This window comes from Rhinolophus sinicus, chromosome 2, assembly GCF_057876585.1.
Source record: "Rhinolophus sinicus isolate RSI-liver-muscle chromosome 2, RSI-T2T, whole genome shotgun sequence".
Lineage (NCBI taxonomy): Eukaryota > Metazoa > Chordata > Mammalia > Chiroptera > Rhinolophidae > Rhinolophus > Rhinolophus sinicus.
The window spans coordinates 108,257,021-108,266,118 of record NC_142502.1 but is presented as its reverse complement, the minus strand read 5'-3'; the positions used below and the strand labels follow the sequence as shown (position 1 = coordinate 108,266,118).

The following is a 9,098-nucleotide window of genomic DNA, read 5'->3' as shown; positions in this document are numbered from 1 at the left end:
TCAAAAATACACCCACAACTCCGTTTGGAGAACACTATAGTAGGTCCTTTCTAGTGCTAAGAGTTTAAGAACATGTGACTTACACATAGTGGGGAATGGAAGAATACTAACAAAATGACCTCCCATGGAGGCAACAGACGGCAAAGGAAGAGTTTGTGATTCGAGATACTGTATAAGCAAGAATATCAGTTTATTGCAGGAAAGAAGAGTGACAGAAAAGAGTCTCTTGGTTAACATAGAGTCAAAAAAAAGCCAGGTCATGGGGTGATAGGTAGCTCAGTTGGTCAAAGCGCAAGCTCTGGGCAACAGAGCTGCTGGTTCGATTCCCACCTGGGCCAGCGAGCTGCGCTCTCCGCAACTAGAATGAGATCAATGAGCTGTCGCTCAGCTACCTGGTGGCCAGATGGCTCAGTTGGTTGGAGCACATCCTCTCAACCACAAGTTTGCTGGTTCCACTCCCACAAGGGATGGTGGGCTGCGCCCCCTGCAACTAACAACGGCAACTGGAACTGGAGCTGAGCTGCGCCCTCCACAACTAAGATTGAAAGGACAACAACTTGACTTGGAAAAAAGTCCTGGAAGTACGCACTGTTCCCCAATAAAGTCCTGTTCCCCTTCCCCAATAAAATCTTTAAAAAAAAAAACAAAAACAAAAAACAAAAAAAACGCCAGGTCAGTCTCTATAAAACTCTCACCCTGCAGATCAGGCTGGGGTTGGAGGCGGGGCATTCACTGAAGGGCGTTGGCAAGCAGAGGAATTCCAGAATCACCTTGGCCTTCAGGGGGCAGCACCTTTGCAGTCTCAGCATATACTAGGTTTGCACAATAGCAATAGGTATAGCTAGAGCTGCAAGTTCTAGCTGAAGAAGTCTGTGCAGTGGAGGTTCTGTACTTCAAGGATAACTCTGAGCAGTTGCTGAGACCATGAAATCTCTGTAAGTAGTAGCATAGCTTATATGGCTCTCAGCCTAGAAACTTGAGCATGCAGGAGATATCAAACCTCTTTATTTTCTTGTAATTAAAATAATTTCTGCTCTTGACAGACTAGAGGGAAATTCAATCTCAAGTCCTTTTTTTGCTGTTCTCCAAAGATCTCAGGGTTGTACGTAGGATAGAAGCATAAGAGACACTCTTAAAGTCAACAGGTCTGTACTAATTACCCCAAGATACCCATATCCCTTTCCATCAGCAGTTCTGCCAAAAGCACGGGGCTATGCTGAGTCAGCCTCCCTCATCTCACCATGTAGTCTCCTTCCCCAGAATGTGGCCACCTCTGCAGGGCACTGCTGGGAAGGAGGTCATGGTTCCTGCCTCTGAGGACCCAGAGAGAGATGCATGGCCGTCTGGTGCCTGGACTGTATTGAGGGTAGAAAAGGACAAGGCGAAGATGCTGTAAAAACATCCAGAAGAAAAAAATGAAGCCTTAAATAATAAAGGAAATATCTCTCTATTCCTGAGACCTTGAGCTGGAAGATTTGGTAGTTGGCTGTCAAGCCGTATTGTACTCATGCTCATTCTGACACTTGTAATCTGTTACACGTACCTATGCATGCCATCTCCTCTTTAGTCCTGTATACAGCTCACGCCATTGTGTAAGTTCAGCCCCACTCAGCTAATCCTCCTTTTTTCTATATAAAGTCCAGTGTTGAAAGGACTTCTTCAGGTAATTCAGGTATTGTTAAAGAGTGGTATGAAATCCAGGTGACCCCAGTTGGCATATGCTGTTACTATGCTGCCCAGATTGAGGAGACTGGGCAAGCACACCCCTTACAGAATTGTGCCTGAACAGGATTTACGCCTGTTTGGGCATGTCACCCTCACAAGAATGTCTGTGAAGGACATGCTGGCCAAGTCCCCCGTCTTCACAAATGAGAAGTTATCCAGCAATAGTGATTCAACATTCTTCCCACAGAGGTGTTGTTCGATACGTTAGTAAGCACACAGTTATTTTTCTAATCTAGTCATGACCTTTCCTGTGATTTATCCAAAACTGCTCTTTATTCCCTATATACCATCATGTTTATTTCCTATATGGAGCTGATCACAAGCTGAAGGTATCTTGATTTATGTTTTAATTTATTTGTTCATTGTCTGTCTCCTTCCACTAGGATGTGAGTTTCTTGAGTGTAGGGGTCTTGAGGGTGATACATGAAACAAAGTAGGCATGCAATAATCATGGTGCTTCACCGAGGCACGTTTCCCCCACTGTGTTATAGTTTAAATGGAGTCTGAAATGGAGATGTGTCTTTCCACTGATGTCATAGGCATATCATTGTTTAGTTGGCTACACTTTTTCTTTCTTAGGGACATAAGCAATGGTGCATCTTTTTTTTTTTTTTTTTTTTTTTAAGATTTTATTGGGGAAGGGGAACAGGTCTTTATTGGGGAACAGTGTGCACTTCCAGGACTTTTTTCCAAGTCAAGTTGTCCTTTCAATCTTAGTTGTAGAGGGTGCAGCTCAGCTCCAGGTCCAGTTGCCATTGTTAGTTGCAGCGGGCTCAGCCCACCATCCCTTGTGGGAGTCGAACCGACAACTTTGTGGTTAAGAGGATGTGCTCCAACCAACTGAGCCATCCAGGAGCTCAGCAGCAGCTCCGCCCAAGGTGCCGTGTTCTATCTTAGTTCAGCGGGCGGATCCCATCATCCCTTGCGGAGTGGAGGAGTCGAACAGGCAACCTTGGGGTTGAGAGCCCACAGGCCTATGTGGGATTCGAACTGGCAGCCTTTGGCATTAGGAGCACAGAGCTCCAACCGCCTGAGCCACCAGGCCAGCCTGCAATGGCGCATCTTGAACTCAGTGTCACCTTAAATTTGGTGGAAAACATATTTTGGAATAAATGAATGAATGCATGCTTTCTTTCAGTGCTATTCCTTCAGTTTTGGTCTTGTTAGGAGACACAAAGATATGAAAATTCCTTTAATGAGTGTCTAATATGTTCTGGGAATTCTTTTGAGAATGAGGATGACAGACTAACAGAAGTGAATGACATCATCCTTGTCCTTGAGGACAGGAAAACCAAGGATTACAGAGTGATGTGCTAAGTGCTCTAATGGAGCTATGTGTTGAGGGGGAGCCTAAAGGAGAGGACTCTCTCAGCTGCACAGACCCAGGAAAGCTTCCCAAGGGAGGGGTAATTGACCTGGGATTTCTGACATATTTATGGACACTCTGTGCTCCTTGCATGTATGTGGCGTCTTTGGATCACCACATGCACTCTGTGAGCTAGAAAAGCATCCCATCTTAGGAATGCAAAGGCTGAAGCTCAGAAAAGTTAAATTAGTTGCCCAAATCACATGACTGGTAAATAGCAGAGTGGAGCAGGAGGAGGTGGTGGTACACTCAGGTCTTCTGGCTCCAAAAGCATTCGCTTTTTACCTCGTGAGAGCTGAATCTTAAGTGATGAACAACTGCTCAGCTCCCTCCTCACAAAGCCCCTTCACAGGTATGAAAACCTTCATTTTTCAGTCTCCTCTTCTCTATGCTTGTGATGACAGGCCCTTGGATCTTGCCTTTAATCTGTTTGGGGTTTCAGGCCAAGCAAGAGAAATCAGACACAGTCCCCATTCCAGGGGGGCCCCAGTCTGAAAACGATGTGCGGGCACACAGACACAAATCAAACCACCTTCGTGTGTACAATGGATGGTAGGAAATGCATCGCCATTTTTGACATTTATGGCATATATTTGCCTTGACAGGTGCTTTCTGTTTTCTAAAATATTTGCAGCATCTCAGGCTCCACCCTCAAAAGAATTTGAAGACTGGGCACAGGCAGAATCAGTCTATTTTTAGCTCAGGACCCCACCCAGAGTTCTGGAGGCAGCAGCGCTGAATCAAGGCTGCTTCGAGGTATTTGTGATTTTCTCCACCCAGGAGTGTCTTTCAGCTTCTATGCTCCACACCAGGGAGAGGTGGCGTGTGATGACTCGCTTAACCATCCACTGGGTCTTTCCTAACCCCACATATGCCATATGCTGTGTGTGGCCCTGAGGACGCAGTGGAAAGCGCCATACACAGCTTCTGCCTCGGGTGTGCCTGGCGGAAGCTAATGGACATGGCTGTCATGTATTTGTAAGAGCTGTGAAATGCCGCGACGTTCTGCACCCTCCTCAGGAGCCTTAAAGAAATTCCCGGAGCTTTCAGCAGTGACATTTACCATCAGCAATGTAACCATACAGGGCAGCAAGCCAGGTGAGCGGCAGGTGCCGCACTGAGCCAAGGCATCTCCCCTGACACTGAGACCACAGACCCACTCTTTCTCCTTTTAGTTAGTATTCACTGCTTGTGTTTACTGCTGGCGGCTAATACCGTTTGTGAATGGAGCTGAGGTCTAATGCTGTGTTGTGTACGGGATCACAGAGCCTGCAAATATTTTTTAAAAGCAGAACTTATTAGTAAAGTCAAATAAATACTATAAATGTCACACTTAATCAAAATTAGCCATTAGAAAAATTGGGTTATGGTAAAATTGTTAAATTGACATGGAGGAAGATTAATTAGAAGATTGTGGGGACAGAGCCCCAGAAAGTAGTTTACAGGCTCTCGGCCTCACGTGGAAGGGTGCTGGCTCGGGTGGTGAATGGCCGTCGGCTGTGGCTGATTGGCCGTCGGCTGTGGCCGGTTAGCCGATTGGCCGCTGGTATAACTGCTGCGGCTACGAAGGATTGCTGAGGATTGCCGAGGAGCCGAGCAGAGCTGAGCAGAGCCGAAGAGAGCGGAAGAGGAGAGCCGAGAGAGAGGAACAGAGGAGAGAGTGGAGGAGAGTCGGTCTGTCGGTTGGCGGAAAAGCGGACGGCAGGTCGGCGTCCGGTGGGCCCAGCCTCCAGTGAGACCGTGGTGGTATGGCTCCCCTACCTATGGCTCCGTGGGTGTTCCTTTTCGGCCTCACCATATCCTGCATTCTTGTGTGGGGAGCAGGAGCAGAGACCCCGCAGGCCGCCGCCCCGCCTGAAAGATGGCGCGGCGAGAAGGCCTCCGTGCGCGACAAATGGCGCAGCGAGCAGGGTCTCCCGCATGACAAAGATATATTCGGCATGTGAAAAAAGATAATAGGGGGAATGTAATGACGTCAAAAACGTCAAAGCAACTATGGAAACAGTATCCATGGCAACAAATGGCCCAGACAAAAGAAAGGCTTCCGGACTGCCTTTATCTTCCTGATGAAATGTCTTGATGCGCCCTCTAGTGACAATGGCTGAGCAGCGACTCTCTGAGAGAGAAGCCTGTCTTGGAAATCGGTGGTCTACTTGTGAGTGCCTCAAGGGAAGTTGGCTTGCGTTACATCTCACAGTGTCATACCCCAGCTCCCTTTTCTGGCACTTGCTAGGCACTGAGGCACAGCGTAAGTTCAGAAACAGTTACCATTTTCCATTGAATCTATGACTCCATTTGCTGGAAAACATACCATTATTTCGCACACCACTAAGAAAGGAAAACACAATCAATTATATTATGACATGCCATTAATTGTAAGATGTTAAATGAAAGAAGTTAAGTGTTCAAATTATTATGTCTTGTAATCTATAAAACATGCTAAGTGACTTTGGTGCTCCACTTAGCATTTTGGGAGCTTTGTTTCCTCACTGGTTAGCAGCCACACTGTTCATTGATTCATCTATTTATTCATTCTACACACTATTAAGTGCCAGTGCTGGGACAGGCATTGACGTCAGTACTGAGAAGACTGGTGAGAAGGTATCCTGCCTTTGTGGGGCTTTTCTCCTAGTAACTGTAGGATTTCTGATGATCTTTGCCACACTAACATTCTGTGAGTCAGTAATTTTTGATCCTGGATAAGTTACAGAGAGAAAACAGACACCAGAAAAGAACACACATACCAGAAAAGAAGTCAGAAAACCTGTTCTGCGCCTCACAGAGTGTGTATGCTCTCCCAAGCTTAGTTTATCCGTTTATTAAGTGGGTGATATTATTGTCTGTCCTGCCTAGATCACTGTTAAATCAAGAAATAGCTATGTTTTTCTCATTGCACAGTCCTTCAAACTGTATGCAGCGACAGTAGAAATGGCAAAGCTGCTGTGGAAACAGTGTCCATGGCAACCAATGGTCCAGTCTTTCTGTCTTGCCCCTGAATCAAGAAAGTTGCAGGGTTTTTCTTGTCACCTTCAGATGTTAAGCTGTATTGTTCTGTGTATGTAAATGTGTAATCAGACTAATATCAAATCTTTTTCCTACCATGTTTCCTCGAAAATTAGACCTAGCCAGAAAATCAGCTTTAATGCGTCTTTTGGAGCAAAAATTAATATAAGACTGGGTCTTATTTTACTATAATAAGACCCGGTCTTATATTATATAATATAATATAATATATAAGATAAGATAAGATAAGATATATATAATACAATATAATGTAATATAATATAATATATTATATTATATAATATAATATAAGACCGGGTCTTATGTTAATTTTTGCTCCAAAAGACACATCAGAGCTGACTGTCTGGCCAGGCCTTATTTTCGGGGAAACACGGTATTGTCCAGTATAGAGGTTCTTACTCCCAATGGGCAGCCTGCAGTGGGCGGTGTCTGACCCTTGCCTGGTAAACATAGCTGTGGGAGACACTGGTTATCTGCCTGGGGGTGGGGGTGTAGGAGAGGAGGCGGGGCTGGGGACCTGGTTCCCAGAATTTTTCAGGGCAAAGGCTATGTAATTGTCTCAGTGGGCTAGGTGTGGGCCCTGCTAGAAAGCCAGCCAGTATGGGGCCGAGCTAATCCTGTTTGACATGGCCACTTACCGATGTGAACTGAAGTCTCTGCTGCATTCCCAGGGGCTGTGGGAGAAATGAATGATGGAAGGAATGCCTCGTTTGTCTGCAACAAGGAACTGCATTTGAGTGTCTCCAGCAATGGCTGTGGGAGAACGAGGGGTCTCTAAAGAATCCACAGAAACTCATAAGAAGAATCAGCTTTAAGCACCTGCCAGCCCCAGAGCGTGAGAAACCCTCTTATCATCATGCCAGGCAACAATGCTCCTGCGCGTCACTGTCTCTGACCCTTCCCCATCCTGCCAACTTTGGAGGGTGAGAAACCATCATTAGCAAGAGAAGAGTAGGGGGAGAGACATAAAGTAGAGAAAAGAGGAACCATGTCCCCATTTCCCCATCTTCTCACCTCGGAAAACACTAACTGGAGAAGATTTAACTTTGCAGTTAGACTTCACATTTCTGAGCTGACATTGTATGTGGTAATGTAAAATGACCATAGCCTTTTATCACCTAGGAGAGATCAGCAAAGCTTTAACGCTGAGCAAGTGAAGGAGACAGTGGGAGAATGAAAGAAACAGAGTTGGTGTGTGATCTCATCCTTCAAGTCGTGCTGCTCCACACACCAGGGGTGAGTGTGTGTGTGTGTGTGAGACTAATCACACAGCCAGCCTTGGGAGCTTAGAATCAGGACCCCACATAGGAATATATGCAGGCCTGGCTGTCCCTTCAGGCTGTAGCCTGACCTGGCCTGATGCGGTTGGCGGCAGATTGGACTGTGGATGTTCAACAAAGTCTATCATTCAAAACTAAATAACTTATTCTTGAGGAATGTATGGTCCAAGACAAACACGATTGCTAATTTCCTTACTAAAGGTCATAGTTCTGTGCTGTCCAGCACGGTAGCCATTAGCCACATGTAGCAATGAGCGCTGAAATGGGACTAGACCAAATTCAGATGGGCTCTCAAGGGTACAATACACACCAGATTTCAAAGACTCAGTACCAAAAAAATCACAAGTAATTGTTATATTCATTACACTTTGAAATTATATTATTTTGGATGCTGGTTAAATAAAATATACTATTAAAATTCATTTTACCTACTGCCTTTTATCTTTTTAGTGTGACTACTAGAAAACTAAGTTACATATAAGTTACATTATATTTCTATTGGTAAGCACGGTCATGGGCTTAGGCACGGAGGTCACAGGTCATAGGGGGACGGGATGCTTCTGTAGAGAGAGGCTCAAACCCATTTTGAATCATCGTAAGGAAGGCAGATCCTGGGAGGTGGCCCGAATCTGGATTGAGGGAAGAAACACCGTCCCCTCTTTGAACCAGAAGAGGGATAGAGTTTGGGGCTGGTGTTTTGGATTGAGAAAGCACACTCAAGGATACCCCAATTGTGGGGAGGGAAACTGGCCCTTGAAACTGAGAGCGGGCTGGAGGCAAGGCAGAGAAGCATCCAGTAGGAGACCCAGGACAGGGAAGGGCTTGGGCCTGCGAAACCTAAGCATTTCTGTAATTCTCATCCTTTATCCCTAACTCTTTAGCAAAGTCTGACTAAACGTGAGCCCAGGGGCAATGGCAGGAGTTGAGAGGGCGTCTATGCCCACTTGCGGCCCTCACGCTCACCATGGCCTCCTCCCCAGCAGGTCTTGAGAGCAGCCTGGATCCAGCTGCTGCAGGATGGGGCTGTTCTCCCTCAGAGGCAGTGACCTCATTTCTGGGGATCTGTCCAACTCTCAGTTGTGGAAACCACTTTATGAATAAAAAATGTTCATTACAATTTATTATCATAACAAAATATTGGGAGCAGCATAAACACTCAACAAAATATTGGGAGCAGCATAAGCACTCAACAGGAAAAGCTATAAAGTATGGCCTATGTACTTCATATACTATTGTGGAGCCACTTAAGTGACAGTTATTAAAACTGTGTATTAATAAGGAAAACAATAGTGTCATAACAAGCTTTTAAAAAGAGATAAAGGAATTATACATGCAATTGGTGACAATAACGTACACACCCCCCCAAAAAAAAACAAACCAAAACCTAACATAAAGACCAGAAAATATACTTTTAAAAATTAGAACTATAATTGTATTATTAGTCAGGGTTCTCCAAACAGAACCAATCAGAGATCTATCTATCTATCTATCTACCTACCTATCTATCTATCTATCAATAGCATATATATATATATATATATATATATATATATATAGAGAGAGAGAGAGAGAGAGAGAGAGAGAGAGAAAGAGAGATTTAAGGCATTGGCTCATGCAGTTAGGGAGGCTGGCAAGTCCAAAATTTGCAGGGTGGGCTGGAGACACAGGGAAGAGTTGATGTTGCAGTTCAAACCTGAAAACTG

The 9,098-nt window shown here is 45.1% G+C and overlaps 1 long non-coding RNA gene across 2 annotated transcripts; it reads left to right on the top strand.

The window, feature by feature from the left end:
* Positions 1-4,424: 4,424 nt before the first annotated feature.
* Positions 4,425-7,817, top strand: LOC109437860 (uncharacterized). Of its 2 annotated transcripts, none has more exons than XR_012496502.2 (2): positions 4,425-4,837; positions 6,787-7,817. It is a non-coding gene; the product is annotated as an uncharacterized LOC109437860 (long non-coding RNA). The 2 variants fall into 2 exon arrangements; XR_016020376.1 differs by lacking the exon at positions 4,425-4,837 and adding an exon at positions 4,848-5,878.
* Positions 7,818-9,098: the final 1,281 nt, after the last annotated feature.